We start from the raw sequence: 16,877 nt of genomic DNA on the forward strand, positions 1-16,877 counted from the left end.
AGGGTCTTAGTTAAAAGTAAATAAGAAAACTGTTTCACTATATCTGAGTCAAGCAGGTTGCAAGAGAATCCACGGAATAAAGAAGATATAGATATTTCAGAAGATCTAAGACTGAGATTTGCAAAGCCACCTAGGAATTGGGTGTCCTTATCTCCTATTAGAATTAATGTCCAGAACCCCTAGTTTGACAACTTCACCTCAAATGATTTCTTTGTATTATCTTCTCCAAGAAGTGTTACAAAAAGTTATCTATGCCAGGTCAACTTTTTTCAGGTAACAGCCTATCAGAGGCTGAAGTATCTAAAGAGTAGCTTCTTGAACTAATTGGAATTTGGGGTTTCTCTGTATCACTTTAGGAGAACGTAGTAATATAGGAACTGCCAGATTACATCACACCCAAGGGCCATCCTGTCCAGTATCTTTCTCCGAGAGTGGCTAGTACTAGATGTTTCAGAGGGAAATGTCAGAACACCGCAGTAACAGTTCTGGGATGATCTCCCGCAACATGTGTCATGTTGTACTACAATAGTTAGAGACTGGCTTAACCCCCCAAAACATGAGGTTTAATATTTATTCCAAAACTGTTGTTGCCATTAATTTTGATAACTCTGGATATTTATATCTGGATATTGATCTCAATCTCTTCTGGAATCTAGTTAAGTCCTTCATATCAATGACTTCCTGTAGCAGTGAGTGTGATGCTCCCAATGAGGATGCAACAGGGTGAGTGCCATACTCAGGGCAGACAGTTACAAACCAGAGCACAAACCCTCGTTGGTTGTGAGTTCTAAACTTAGATTTCACCAACCAACTGCACCGAGTGCAAACGCCTCAGGCACTTTAAGAGCCCTGACAGTCACTCACAGTCCCCTTGGCTGCACCAGTCTCTCCTGCCACCCAGGTGACCGTATCTGTGGTACACGGCCTCTTACGCCAAGAATCGCAGCAATATTCAGGTTACTCATGACTTCCCTCAGGTGAATTGCGCTTTAGGTCTCACACCAAAGACGACACTTGTACCCAATGCTGTAGTGAACTATAGGAGGATTTATTAAATAGGAAAAGGAAATGAGAGTTATTTACAAGATTAAAGCAAGAAAACAGACCTGTGAGTGAGTCTCAGTCTCAGGTTTCAAAAGGTAATACAGGCTTCTCTCAACAGCAAGGGTGATTGCAGCTGTGACCCCTGGGAGAAGGAGACCTTGGCAGGAGCTGGTACCTGGTCTGCCAGCATCACCGTGAGTGCCACACTTTAACTACATGCTGTGTGAACAAGTATTTCATTTTATAGATTTTAAGTTTCCCACCTGTGGGAATGTATTGCTAACTTGGCGGATGGGAGTGTGGGAAGCTAAGGCATGTAGGCTTCAAGGACGGGCTAATTAGGCTGTGAGCTGTGTAGTGAGATGCTGGCCTTGGCTGGTTCTCACTGCTAGTAGGCCATAAACAGGATAATAAATCAGAAGGTTGTACAGGATGACAATTATCCAATGAAGTTATAGCTGTGCCTGTGTGTATTTTATTAACCAATTAGCAATTGCTTGATTGCTTGCCATAATTGTATATAAGAAGTATGCTGGAGAGAAATAAACGTCTCTGCTACCAATCACATTGGTTGTTGGGCTTTGTCCATGCCCGCATGAGATGCACTGAGATGCAACAAATGGTGACCCCGACGTGATCCGAATCGGATTGAGTCGTTGTCCTGAACCAGGCGGAAGAGCCGCGGCAGGAGTACTGGAAAAGGGCCAGCTCCTGGGCGTCCGAGAAGAGAGGCGCAACTGAGCTCAGAGGTGAGCGGCTAATATGGGTACCGCTGCATCAGCGGAAGAAAAAACGGTGCATGAGTATTTGATACGCATCGCGGAACGGCAGGGAGAAAAGCTCCCCTCTGATATGTTATCCCGCCTGCTACGGTGGGGACAGAGAAGGGGACTTTTCGTTAAACCGAGTACAATTTTTTATAAAACTGTTTGGGAGCGGCTAGGCTCCGAGCTTTGGGAGTCGGTGACTCAGGGCGATAAGGAAGCCTTCTCCCTGAGTCAAGTATGGAATAAAACAAGGAAGATAGTAGAAACTCTCGCAGCCGAGGCAGGAGTGCAGGCGGCCCTCCGAGAGAGGCGCGTTTGAGCTCACAGGTGTTTGAGCTCATAGGAAAATGGCTGGCTAAGTTAAGAGTACCGCTGTATCAGCTGAAGAAAAGATAACACAGAAGTTTTTATTGCACATCATGAACCGACAGGGGGAAAAGATCTCCCCTGCTGCACTGACTCACTTATTAAGGAAAGAGGGGGAGCTAGGAAGGCTCCTCCTAACCGCCCTTTGGGCACAGGATGAGGAGGTGCTCCGCTGGAAGCGAGCCCTGGACGGGAAGACGTTGGAATGCACGGCACAGGCAGAGGCTCGTGCCGTGGCCCCGGAGGTCGTTCGGACCTACAAGCAAGTAAGTTGTTTTGGCAGGAACCTGGAGAAGGCGTCCTACGCTGGCTGGTCTGAGCCTGGGACAGTGCCGGGAAAACCGTTATGCTTCTCCGGTATGAGCAGCAACAGCTGGGTGTTCTGACACAGGATGCACAGATTAAAAGAAGCCAAGCAGGGAAGGAAAAAGAACAGAATGAGTTAACCGAAGACAGCTCATTCTTTTCTGGCCCCGGTCAAGGACACATTGCTCACAGCTAAGACTTGGCGGACAGCCTAGACAAAGGGGGGCTTGACTGGGCCCAAAAAAGCTAATGAGAGCTGCAAAACCCTGCCAGGCACTAACGGAATGTGTTAGCTGTCTCTTCTCACAGGTATGGAAGAGCTGCCCACAGATCCTAGCAGCCCTGCAACCAGGAGTCTTGGAACCAGGAGACTGACTGCTTGGACCCATGATTCTCACTGCAAAAAGACCCCTCCACATCAGAAGAATTTGCCTACTGATGATTGGCCTATTTCTTTTCTAGCTTTACTGTGTTTCTGGACAGCAGGAAAAAGGACAAGGTGACGTGCTAGCTAACCTCTCCCTTGTCCGCTGGCAGCCCCCATTGTGTTATTGGATTTTTTTTGAAAGAAGCAAAACCACTACAGGGTGATGTGCTGGTGACCTTTCCCCCATAAAAGCTGAACCACGACGGTGGTGGAAAAGAAGAAAAAACACTCACATCACTGACATTGCCAAAGTCCAGAAATTCCTGACTAAAAGGACATTGAGAACTGACCCTGGTGAAGAAATAAAGAATTGTACACTGGCAGGAAGAAATTTGGGACTCCTGCTGAGAAATGTGGTATTAATTGGATTTTGGGGTTTATTTTACAGGCTGCGCCCTGTGTTCTGGAGAAATTTTTTTTTAGCATGTATTGCCCTCCCTAATTGGATTGTAAATGATATTGCCCTTATTTAGTTTTTTATTGTTGGAGCTCCGCTAACCCAAGTACAGGCTGGAGTTGGTGAGTTACATGTCATTTCCGCCATTGGTTTTAGGATCCAAAGGCTACTGGCGGAGATGGTATGGGCTATTACTGAGGCTGGGAAGGCATTGCTGTGGGAGCTAGTACGTTCAAAATCCTGAATGACCAGCGGATGGCCATTCGGAGTGATTTTGAGCACCAGGATGGCCCACTGCCCTTATTAATACATCAGAAGTACCATCTGATCTGGGGTTGTAGAGACATACTTGGACTCTTTCTGGGTGGAAGTGTGAATATTTGCAGTGCTCCTCCCCAGCATGGGACTGGTTAAGGTGGGTGAGGGCTCTCTCATACCAAATCCTGCCGGGTTCATGGGGAGGATGAATGTGGAATTAATTACCCCAGCTTTTTAGAGCTTGATTGCTTTTTGTTTTTAAAGTTTGAGAAAACGAAGCCAAAAGTTTGTTGAGTATTCTCAAAGGGGGGAGGAGTTGGTGTTACTAGGCAGAAATTTAGGTAATTTGGATGGATGGCTTTGGGCCTATGTGACCCAAAGTACCTTTGTAAGTGCTTTTGTTAGCCTTATTAGACCTTTGTAAATTTTGTGTTATGTGCTGATTATTGGCAGTTGTAAGACTGCTTGATACCAGATGTAGCCTATATTGAAATAGATAGATTGAAAGTAGATGCTGTAATTAAAGTTATATCCTTGAGAATGTAGCCCCCACGGTGGGAAAGTACAGATAACTGTTCACAGAAGAATATCAGAAGGGTGGGGGCTAGTTTAGAAGTGCACCCTTCTAGCTAAATTGGTAGTGGAATAAGTTTTTGCCCAGCAAAGAAACGGTTCAGTGAGAAAAAGGATCGGGCCCAGGCGGGCAGACAACAGATAGAGAGATTGGAAAACAGGTTGGAAACTTTTGAGGGTGTAGTGGGAAGAAAAGGTAATTAAGCACAAGCTTGGGAATTTCAAATATTCAGGAGGATATTTGGAATGGTGATTTAAGTTGAGAAAGGTGGTTGTTGGAGTTCAAGCAAGTAATTTAAGGCAGAATAATAAATTAATTTGTAGTTACCGGAGGGAACAGCAGTTGAATTTTGTAAAAATGCTAAAGAGAAAAGTTTTTGGTGTTTTTGAAATGTTTGTAAATAAGTTTAGGCAAAGAAATTAGCTTGCAATTGTTTGGCTATGAACAATTTTGTTAAATTAATTAAAGAATGTATACAGTGCTATGTTATTGATATTGTATTAGGCTTAAGGGCATATAAGTGGTGATGTTTTCCTTCAGTGTTTAAAAGCAGAAGTTAAAAGTAAGAAACTTTAAGCTGTGAATAGCTTTTAATCCAGAAGCAAGCCAGGAAGCAACTGTATTAATGTAAATGATTTAACTGATGAAGTAATTCCCCTGTTTTGCCTGAAATCAATAAGGGTATTTGTATATTTTAAGTACTGATTGACTGCCCAGAAGGGGTAGACCTTCGTTTTTGTCTTTTGGATAATTAGAGAAGACTAATGCCAGCTGCACAGTATTTGATATACCATGCATTTACTAATAGAGTTACAATTTATGTTTTGTGTTCTATGTTCTGTCTTGTGGTGTTTGTTTTGTGGCCAGAATTGTTGTTGTATTATTTTATGAAGATTTAAAATGTGGTTACATGGTGTGTTTTCTCTATTCCCCCCCCCTCAGTGTCAGTTTGATCACCTGACATATGAGGGATGAATTGGTAACAGAAATTTGTCACAGTTTGGTGCGCAATAGAGATTGGGGGAACCCTGCAGCATTTACACCATCTATTTGTTTTACCCTTGTTATTTTATGTTTGTTTTGTTTGGTGCTGTTGGTGTTATATGTTAAGAATTGCATGGTTATAGGTGAGCCCTATAGAATAAGGAAACACTATTTGGTTCTGGTTCTGTTCTGTTTAACCGGTTACTGTTGTTTTTTTTGCTCTGTTTATTTGGGCGTTAGGTGTGTGGGCGGAACTGAACTTCTCGTTCGTAATTCCTCGGAGTGGAAGCCATGTGTGCGATGGAGCTCTGAGGTTGTCCTGAGATTTTGCTGTCCCGCCCCCTGTGACGGACTATGTAATAGAAGTGGAAAAATCTGGCTTAAATTGCAGTTTTTTCTGCTCTTTGCGTAATTTTTTTTTGTTTAAGCGCCAGCAGACAAATGGGAATGCTAGTGCTTGTATTGCTAGATTAGCTTAAGGTTATGCTGCTGTTGTTGTACCGGAGTGCTTGAGAAAACGAGGGGAGGAATGTAGGAGGCTAGGGAACCACGGAAGATATTGTTACGGTTTATTTAGGCAGCTGGTGTTTTTATTTGCCTTTTAGTTTTGGTTTGTAATAGATTGTAGTAATGTGATGCTATGAGCTGGGAATGTTTTGCTAATGCCTTCCCCCTTTTTTTTGATTTTGAGAAAAGGGGGGAGATGTGGGAATGTATTGCTAACTTGGCGGATGGGAGTGTGGGAAGCTAAGGCATGTAGGCTTCAAGGACGGGCTAATTAGGCTGTGAGCTGTGTAGTGAGATGCTGGCCTTGGCTGGTTCTCACTGCTAGTAGGCCATAAACAGGATAATAAATCAGAAGGTTGTACAGGATGACAATTATCCAATGAAGTTATAGCTGTGCCTGTGTGTATTTTATTAACCAATTAGCAATTGCTTGATTGCTTGCCATAATTGTATATAAGAAGTATGCTGGAGAGAAATAAATGACTCTGCTACCAATCACATTGGTTGTTGGGCTTTGTCCATGCCCGCACGAGACACACTGAGATGCAACACCCACCTTTTAATTTCATTGTATGTTCCACTTGTTCTTGCAGTAAGGGGCAGGGAAAACAGAAGTTCCACATGCTGCCTTCTCCAGATCTTTGTCTATCATGTCAATCCTGACCTTTGCAATCTCTCTTCAGATGGTAGTTTTTCCTATCTCAATCATTCTTGCCACTCTTCTCTGAATACCTCACCACTACCCACCCCCTGACCTGAGAAGGCCTTTAGAGTGTAGATAACATTGAGGTTCATCAATGGGACATGTTAGTCCTTATGGAACACAGGACTGAGTCCCTTTCGGGTGGATCACAAGGAAACACAGATCACAGGGTAGCACATTCCAGATTGTTTCTACACTCTGACTTCAGGGGCATCTTTCTTCACCAGTCTCGTTCTCGTTCCTGTATTATCAGCCCACAACTATTCAGGAGTGATGAATCACTGCACAGGTAAAGGGCAAAACTAGGCAAATTTGCAACCCTCCTAACACCCACCGACAAAACGGTAGTTTAATACTGCTGCAATGTTAACACAGGGAATTCTTATCCAAAACAGAAAAGGGATTGACAGTCCCTCATCATGTCCTTCTCCTTCTCATTACATGAGCTAATAATTTATTTCACTTCATAATTTCTGACATAAACTGACCTTTTGTGAAGGGGTTGAAAATAATTATTCCTTTTAAAATTGGACACAAAAATGCTCAATATATCAACATATATTAATTTACATTAAATCATAAATTCCACTAATTAACAAGATCCATGCCTAAGGACACTAGACTGCACTGAAAAATCTCAGACCAAGATTTTAGTTGATGTGTTTATTGATTTTGACTCCTAAGACATGGCATGATTCTGGCCCTTGCAAGAAGTGGATGCTGCATTTAAGCATCATTGTTAAACTTCAGTCAGTCACTAGATGGGATATGATAGTAGATAAGGAAAGGGCCTGATCTGTCATATCAGTACTTGGTTACCAGAAAAATGGGCTGTTATAGTTGTCATTGTTGTGATATGGCAGAGGCTGGTCTACATGGATACCAATGTTCTGTTCTCAGACTGAGACTCCTGGCACTTTGCTCTGAAATCTACATTTAGTCTTAAAATTTCAGCCTGTAACCAGCAGAGGAAGGGGAGTTTGTGAATATTTATGGAATTAATTCAAAAGACTTGATTAACTTTAAATTCTATGTCCTTCTGATTCAGTTACAGTTTTATTATTCCTAGACTAAACCCATGGCAGACACAGCCAGGAGAAATCAAACGGCCATCATGGAATTCATCCTCCTGGGATTTGGGGATCTCCCTGACCTACAAATTCTTCTCTTCCTGATGTTCCTAGTGATCTACATCACAACCATGGCCGGGAACATCCTCATCATTGCACTAGTTGTGACTGATCAGCACCTTCACACCCCCATGTACTTCTTCCTGGGGAACTTGTCGTGCTTGGAGACCTGCTACATCTCAACCACTCTGCCCCAGATGCTGGCCAGTCTGCTGACTGGGGACAAAACCATCTCATTCAGTGGCTGCATCACACAACTGTATTTCTTTGCTTCTCTGGGATGTACAGAATGCTATCTCCTAGCAGCAATGTCTTATGATCGGTATTTAGCGATATGTAAAACCCTGCACTATTCAACTCTTATGAATACCAGGTTTTGCCTCCAGTTGGCTGCTGGGCCATGGTTAAATGGTTCTTTGGTTACTGCCATCTTTATATTATTCATGTCACCATTAATATTCTGTGGCCCGAATGAAATTGACCATTTCTATTGTGACTCCATCCCGTTGATAAAACTCTCCTGCAGTGACACACACCTGATCATATTGCTAGATTTCATTCTAGCCTGTGTATTCACTCTGCCTCCATTCCTACTAACCCTGACATCCTATGTGTGTGTCATTGCCACCATCCTGAGAATCCCTTCCACCACCGGGAGGCGGAAGGCATTTGTCACCTGCTCCTCTCACCTCATCATGGTGACAATTTTCTATGGCACAATAATGATTGTCTACATGCTACCGAAATATGAAACACTCAGAGACCTGAAAAAAGTGTTTTCTCTTTGCTACACAGTCCTGACTCCCCTGGTAAACCCCCTCATCTACAGCCTGAGAAACAGAGAGGTCAAGGAAGCCTTATGCAAAGCAGTCAGTAAATGTGGCTTTCACAAAAACATGCAGAGACTCCGAGATAACTTAGCCTGAGGTTTTCAAAGCTGCCTGGGCGATTTAAGCAATCAGCCCCCATTAAAATTAAGTTGAAAAGTCCCATTGAAAAATCTGAGCACTAAAACGAAAAAGAATTGGAGATGATCTGCATAGAGTTACTAAGACAGTTTTTGTGGTCCCTCACTGTGTCCATGTAACACAACTTATAGGAAATTGCCATTGTGGACAGCTCTGTCACTCTCTCATGTTCAGCACTGATACACACTGTATTATGGTATTTTTCTCCATGGAGTTGGCAGTTCACCCTATGTGAGAAGGGTGGACAGTGTCCAAAGCTGCACAGAGCAAACATTGTGTAAGGCACAAAATCCACTAAACATGAAAGTAAATCCCTGTGTACCTCCCCTGTTCATTGCTAATCTATGTTAGATAATAAAATCTTGTAATCAAATTCAGATAAAGTGGGAATTTTTCATAATGTTTCATATGAATATTGTGTGTTCCTCAGTTTGCTCTCTGGGGTGCATATTTAATTAGGTAGAGGAAAGGACTGTTTACTCTTTGCAGAGACTTAGAGACATAGGTCTGATCGATGCCTAGCTGCCTGGGGCCTGGGTACCCATGCCCATGGAGACTCCCAGAAGACAATGGCCACTACAATTGCCCGGACATTTGCCGCCTAGCAACAAATGACCATGGATGGCCCACCCGTAGCAGGAAGCCAGCTGGGTGTGACAAGATGGAGGACAGAGGACTGGGGAGTGGCCAGGTGGGATTCTTAAGTGTGGGCTGCTGGAGGCAGGGAGAAGCTTCTGGATTGGGACTACAGAGAGGTCGGAGAGTTCTGGGCTTTAAGATTGACCCAGATGTAACTTTCCGTTCTCTGTGTTAATGAAGGACTTTCTATGCTGTGCTCCAAACATCTCATAAACCCTCCTGCTTTTACAAGCCTGGGTGAAAGTCACTCCAGAGTCAGGAAGTCAGGGGTTCATTGCCCATTTTGGGTGTGCAAATCTTCCCCACGTGTCCAATTCGGGTCGACTCAATGAGGGGAGCTCACAGTGAGAAGCAGGGGTGCTGAAGGCTGCTACATTAGGTTCCAGGAGGCAGTGAAGCCAAGAGGCCTACCCTGGTGAGCGTGTGGCCCTAAGGGGGCTGACAACCTGTAGGGGTTCTCCAAGGGACTCTTCCAGAGCTGTTCAAGAGCACCGGACCTGTGGATCCATGACAGGATGACTTCATCATGCTTGTAGCTACAGGTCGTTTCTTATGCCCCTAAGGACACAATGGAGAATCCAAACAGAGTTCAGGTCAGTATTGTCCTTTTAACCAGGGAGTGAGGTGGCCGTAACCATGGTCCCATCATAGACTTTCTAACTGGGAACTAGGTGGAGTGGAGACAATTTTAACCAATTTTTTATTTCCATAAAAAAGCCATTTCTGATCAAAATGAATGCTTGGACAATAAAAATACGAACTCCTTGTGCAGCATAGATGGGGTCGCAAGCCTGGGAAATCTGCCACCCCTGAAATTGCGCTTATTGCTATCATATGCCTCTACAAATCCAACACCTTCACTGCGCTCACACAGGCCGGATGCAAACAGCCAGGCCTAGAAATGACCCATGGACACTTCACCAGGAACATCTTCATAGCTCTTACCTGGACTAAGCCCAGCTGTGAATAGCTCCAGCAAAGCCACAGCACCAGGATCACCAGGCCCTTGGAGGCGGGAAGTTGAGCAAACAAAGAAGTAGACTCACAAGCCAGGTCCACTGGGTCTGTCCAAACCCAGCAGGGGATTTGCCAGGGCACATGTAGAACTGAGGCCATTCCTGGGGTCGTGTCTGTCAAACAGTCACTGATGAAGGACTCTGCATGTGCCCCTGCAAGGCAGAAGCTGCTTTGCTGCCGCCAGCTGCACAGAGAAGTTCAAAGGGAGGAGAACTGTTGCAATGAGTGTCCCCAAAACTCACTGCAACAAGCGCCTGTCCCGAGAGGGGTAGTTCTCAGGGCACAGTGTCCAGCCAGCGCCAGGTGCCTTAGAAAGCTCTGCTATATGCAGGGCACTCTCCTTGGGGCGTGAGGCAACCTATGGCGAGAGGACGCGGCTACCGCATACCAATGGGCAGAACTCCTGTGATGTCAAAATGGCAGCGCTGGCTCAGTCACAGGGAGCATGTCAGGGCTTGGCCAGAGACAGGGGAGATGGGCTCCACTGAGAATGGTAGGACTTCAGCTCTGCAGAAATTACTTTCCAAGGGACCTAAGGAGTTAGGCACCCAAATCCTTAAGTTGGATGCTGAACTCCCTTAGACACCTGTGAAAAGCTCTGCCTGGAGAGCCACTGGTGTACTGACATGGTAGGTTCAATCTATGCATTTCCATCAGAAACAGACCCCACATCAACAGAAATGCACTGGATGAATGGGAAAGCCCTGCTAAACATTTGTGAGCCACTGCTGTTGTTTAAGGTGCTGTTGTAGCCGCTGTCATTAGATGTTTTGGCTGCATGTGTGTGTTCTCTCGTTTGCTGCACTAACTCTGGCCAGGTAGCCAGTACAGCAGACTTTGGTCGAACTGCCCAATAAAACTACCAGACTTGGTCTTCGGTTAGCGCAGGCACTTAGCCAGGTTTATTGCCGACGAAGACGGTCCTAGGTGCCCGGATCAATATCTATAGTTACACTAGTATATGTATGCCCATGACAATGGATATGGCTCAGTGAACAGCGGGTATTTTCTTTTCCCTCCTAGGCTGGACAAAGACACCCCCTCTGCTACTCTTCTTTTATATACTGATACAAACAAGTTTTGTTTTATCCCCCTGACATAGTTAGTAACTGCCCCCTGCTGTGTTTGTCACCACCCAATACCTTATCAAAGCATCTCTATCCTTCTTACTGTCATCCTGACCTTATCTTTAAGGGGTCAGCATGTTCCTCTTATCTTTGGGGAGTGTGATTCTGCCATTCTTGGTATTGGGTTTTCTGGTACCATCCCTCTGGAATGTGTTTACATGACTGCTAAGTGCCTAGGGCTGCTTCTGTTTTTCCAATAATGGGAAAATTTATATATCAGAGAGTGAACCTGCCAGCAGGCATGTTTTGTAACATCCTACTTCTGCTCACAGTCTGACTTTGCTTTATAGCAGACAGGCCTGACTTCTGCTCAGGCCTTAGGCCTTATGTCTCAGGCTCTCTACAGCCACTAATGTTGCAATCAGGCTGCTCTACGATTTGGTTCTCAGTGGCTATACTTTGGAATAGCGGACACTTAGCAGTAGGTAAGAAATGAGTAAAGGTGTGATTAAGCTCTCTAGGGTCATTAGGGGGCAGAGGAATGGAAAGATGTAGTGGTGTTGTCCAGTGGATAGCAGCCAAAGTGGAAGGGCAAGAAAGGAGATATTATGTTGCCAAATGACCACCTGAGGGAAGTAGAAAGGAAGGTGAAGTTGAATAAGGGTGTATAAATGGTGAGAACTGGGCCCTGAAGAGAAAAGGACATCTGCAATATGTAATGAACTGTGGATAGTAGCAGATGTTGTGGAGTGAGAAATGGGCTGTTATACTAAATAATGGCCAGCAGGTGACATGAGTCAAGCACTGGAAAGATGCAGCTGTGACAAGAAGAAGAATCCTCTAGAGGACAGCAAAGAAACAGGCTGCCATTCTGGGAAATAAACACTAGATGGCAGCAGAGCAGAAGAACTGAAGAGGGTGTCAGAAATACTGACTAGGGACCAATAGATTTTTGTAGCCAATAGACTAATACTAGGAAAAGGGCCACTAGGTGGCAGCATATATTTTATATTAATAACCGGGTCGGGTAAGTAGATTATAACAGGCGTCTCCCAAGAATGGAAGCTGGTGTTTGTCCATGATCTAAAATATATTCCACATGGACTCATTAGACTTAATAAAAGATACAATTATACAAGTCACATTGTACATGTCCCAGTGGGCATTCTTAGCTATAAAGCTTTGGAGACAAAAAAATCAATGACGCGGGAGAAAGGTTGAAGTGTGACCGTACTAAAAACCGTGAAGACTGAATACAAATATGACGCAGCATTTGTACTTTGTAGATCCAAGGGAAAGCTCATTGCTCAAATGTAGATCAAATGCACCTGCTCATCCCTTCAGGTAACTGCAGGTCTCTTCACTGAGAAAACCCAGTTACTGCAGAAAGAGGAGAGACAAGAACCTCACCTGAGGATCCTGAATCCTGGCGGCCGAACCCTGAGAAATAAGAGTTCATTGCTTCAAGCTTGGGCTGTGCTGTGGTTACAGGTGAGCACCATCTTTCTGACTGTATTTCTATACCACTGCCAAACAGAGGCATGAATGTGTTTTGTGAATAGTAGAGAGACAAGGTGGGTGAGATAATATCTTTTACTGGACCAACTTCTGTTGGTGAACGAGAAAAGCTTTTGAGCAACACAGAGCTCTTCTTCAGGTGAATATTAGCAGTTTTAGCCTCACTTTCCCTCAGCAGTCCCAGTCAGCATTCATAGCACCATTTCACAGAGATGGAGGCTGAGATCCATGTCCTGTACAGGTCCTCAGTTGGGGAACTGCCCCACTAATACAAATGGAGATACCTTGAATTATATCAGCTGGGGATCAGGCTCAGTGTCCCCCAATAGGGTGGGGAGTGGTGAAGGAATCTTACTAGCTCAGATCAAACATGCCAGATTGTTTCTAGACTCTGAGTTCAGGGACAACATCTTCCACCCCCACCCCCAAGTGAATTATCATTCCACAAATATTATGTAGTGCAGAGGGTCACTCCCCAGTTAGGGTTGCACATCAGCCTGGTTCTGTCCCATCCTAAGATCCACCCCCCAAAGAGATGTATTTTATTACAGCTACAGTTAACATCAGGAAAAAGAAAAGGCATTGCCAGTCCCTGACCCACATCACCATCACCACCACAGAAACTAAGGGAGAATTTACTCCACTTCAGAATTTATTGCATAAACTGATCTCTTGAAATGAAAATTATTCCTTCTCCTACAAGGCACTGAAATGCTGAATATACCAGGATATATAGTTATATTAATTTCCATTAATTGTAACCAGAGATCAGTGCCTAAGGACACTAGACTAGGTTGGAAATCTCAGTCCAACATTTTAGTTGATGTATTTATTAATTTTGACTCCCAAGTCATGGCATGATTCTGGCCATTGCAGAAGTGAAAAACAGCATTTAAGCATCATTGTTAATCTCCTGTATGTCACTGGAACGAATATGACACTAGATAAACAAATGGTTTGATCTGTCTTATCAGTACTCGGTTACCAGAGAAATAGTCTATTTTATTAGTCATTGTTCTGACATGGCAGAGGGAGATCTACCTGGACACCAATGTTATGTGCTCAGGCTGAGACTCCTGGCACTTATTTGTGAAATCTACATTTAGATTTAAAATTCCAGCCTGTAACCAGGAGAGGAAGGGGAGTTTCTGAATATTTATGGAATTAAATCATGAACTTTTAACTATGTTTTTCCAATTCAATTGCCCAGTTTGTTTTATTGTTCCGAGACTAAACCCATGGAAGACAGACTGCAGAAATCAAACTGATGTCATGGAATTCATCCTCTTAGGATTTGGGGATCTCCCTGAACTGAAAATTCTTCTCTTCCTGATGTTCCTAGTGATCTACATCGCAACCGTGACTGGGAACATTCTCATCACTGCACTAGTCGTGACTGATCAGCACCTTCACACCCCCATGTACTTCTTCCTAGGGAACTTGTCCTGCTTGGAGACCTGCTACACCTCAACCATCCTGCCCCAGATGCTAGCAAATCTTCTGACTGGGGACAAAACCATCTCATTCAGTGGCTGCATCATACAAATATATTTCTTTGGTTCTCTGGTATGTACAGAATGCTATCTCCTAGCAGCGATGTCTTATGATCGGTATTTAGCGATATGTAAACCTCTGCACTATTCAACTCTTATGAATACAAGGTTTTGTCTCCAGTTAGCTGCTGGGTCCTGGTTAAATGGTTGTTGGGCTAGTACCATCTTTGTCTCATTCCTATCACAGTTAACATTCTGTGGCCTGAATGAAATTGACCATTTCTACTGTGATGTCATCCCATTCATGGAACTCTCCTGCAGTGACACACACTGGTTAGTATTGTTCCATTTCATACTATCCTGTGTATTCACCCTGCCTCCATTGCTACTAACCCTGACATCCTACGTGTGTATCATTGCCAGCATTCTGAGTATCCCTTCCACGACTGGGAGACAAAAGGCCTTTTCCACCTGCTCCTCCCATCTCATTGTGGTGACAATTTACTATGGAACCCTAATGATTGTCTATGTGCTTCCAAAACACAATACATTAAGCCTCCTGAACAAAGTGCTCTCTCTTTCCTACACAGTCATGACTCCCCTGGTAAATCCCCTCATCTACAGCCTGAGAAACAGAGAAGTCAAAGAAGCCTTGAGAAAAGCGGTCCGTAAATATGTGGCTTTCACAAAAATGGGCTGAAACTTAGCGTGAAGTTTTCAAGCTGCCTGGGTGATTTAGGCAATCAGCCCCCATTGATATTAAGTTGAAAACTCCCATTGGAAATCTCAGTGCTAATATGAAAAAAATTGAGATGATATGTATGGAGTTACTGAAACAGAATGTTTATGTTTCTGTGCTGTGTCCATGTAACCCAACATATAGGAAAGGGCGGTTGCGGACAGCTTTGTCACTCTCTCATGTTCAGCACTGATGCACCCAGTGTGATGGTATTTTTCTGCATGGCCTTGGCTAAATGTTCACCCTATATGATGAACTTGTACAGCGTCTGAAAATGCACGCAGCTGACATAGTGTAAGGCACAAAAACCACTAATTATCCAAGTAAATCCCCTGTTCATTGTTTCTCTATGTTTATAGGCGCCGACTTCCCCGCTTTAGCGTGGGTACTCGCCCCCCCCGGCCCCACCCCCACTCCACCCCTTTCATGAGGCCCCACCCCTTCCCCATCCCCACTCCAACCCCTCCCTACAACTCTTTCCCGAAATCCCCGCCCCAGCCCCGCCTCTTCCCCACCTCCTCCCCTGGACACACCACGTTCCCCCTCCCTCCCAGAGTGTGCTAACGCTGCCAAACAGCTGTTTGGCGGCGGCTGGGCGGGAAGCACTGGGAGGTAGGGGGAAGAGCGGGGATGCAGTGCACTCAGGGGAGGAGGAGGTGGGGCAGGTGGTGAGGGGAACTTGGCTGTCGGTAGGTGCAGAGCACCCACTAATTTTTCCATGTGGGTGCTCCAGCCCTGGAGCACTCACAGAGTTGGCAACTATGTCTATCTTAGATAATAAAGTCTAGTAATCAAATTCAGACAGTCAAATACTAGCAAAACACAATGGGTGACATCATGTTTGTTTCTGCAGATAGTTTTTTTATGCCCCTAAACACGAAATGGAGGATCCAGCTGGAGCTCAGGAAAGTGTTGTCCATCTAACTGGAAGGACCAGGGAGGGAAGTGGCCATAACCACATTCCCATCATGGAGTTTTTAACTGGGCACCAGGCAGAGTGAAGACAATTTTAACCAATTTTTAATTTCTGTAAAAAAGCAATTTTTGATCAAAATTAATGGTTGGACAATAAAAATATGCACATAAGCTTGGGAAATCTGCCACCCCTGAAATGGTGCTTATTGCCTTCACTGCTCTCACACAGGCCAGATGCAAATAGCCAGGCCCAAGCAGAAAAATACCATCATACCATCTGGACACTTCACCAGGAACAGCTTCATAGCTCTTACCTGGGCTACACCCAGCTGTGACCAGCTCTAGCAAAGCACCAGCACCAGGATCACTGGGCCCATGGAGGTTGGGCAAACAAAGAGTTAGACTCACAAGCCAGGGCCACTGGGACTGTCCAGACCCAGCTGGGAGTTAGCCAGGGCACACATGGAACTGAGAACATTCTTGGGATTCCGGTCTGTCAAACAGTCACCAAGGAGGGACTTGGCCTTTGGCCATACAGGGCATCAGCTGCTCTGCTGCTGCCAATGGCACAGAGCAGTTTAAAGGAAGGGGGACTGTTACACTGTGGGTCCCCAAAACTGACTGCAAAAAGTGCCCATCCCAAGAGTGGTAGTTCAGTGGGGTTTATGGGGTGTTCAGGGAGGGGTAGCACCTCTGGTGTAGGGGCACCTCTGGTGTCTTCTCCTTTCAGGGCAGCTCGTCTACCTTTGGTCCCCACCTGTCACTCAGCTCTCACCTGTGGCTCCCAGTAGCTGTAGCATGCGCAGCGGCCACACCCCGGGCAACAGCTTCGACAGGCTGGCTAAACCAGGTTGAGGGTAGCCGTTGGGCTTAGACCTCCGGTGAGATAGGGCTTTGTCTATCCCAAGCATGTGAAGACAGACTCCGGCGGATTGAGCGGATGAGACCTTCTAGAATAGGACCAACGGTCATGAAGGCGGTTTCTGCAAGCGGTGTGGTACGCTAAGAGCACGGCAAGACGCGAAAGATGCCCTGGTCAACCACTGCGCCCAGCCCAT

At 45.0% G+C, this 16,877-nt stretch overlaps 1 pseudogene; it reads left to right on the forward strand.

Annotated features, from left to right (window-relative positions):
* Nucleotides 1-7,411: 7,411 nt before the first annotated feature.
* On the forward strand, nt 7,412-16,154 carry LOC123346882 (annotated as a pseudogene).
* Nucleotides 16,155-16,877: the final 723 nt, after the last annotated feature.

The sequence above is a fragment of the Mauremys mutica genome, chromosome 12, assembly GCF_020497125.1.
Source record: "Mauremys mutica isolate MM-2020 ecotype Southern chromosome 12, ASM2049712v1, whole genome shotgun sequence".
NCBI classification, from domain to species: Eukaryota; Metazoa; Chordata; order Testudines; family Geoemydidae; genus Mauremys; species Mauremys mutica.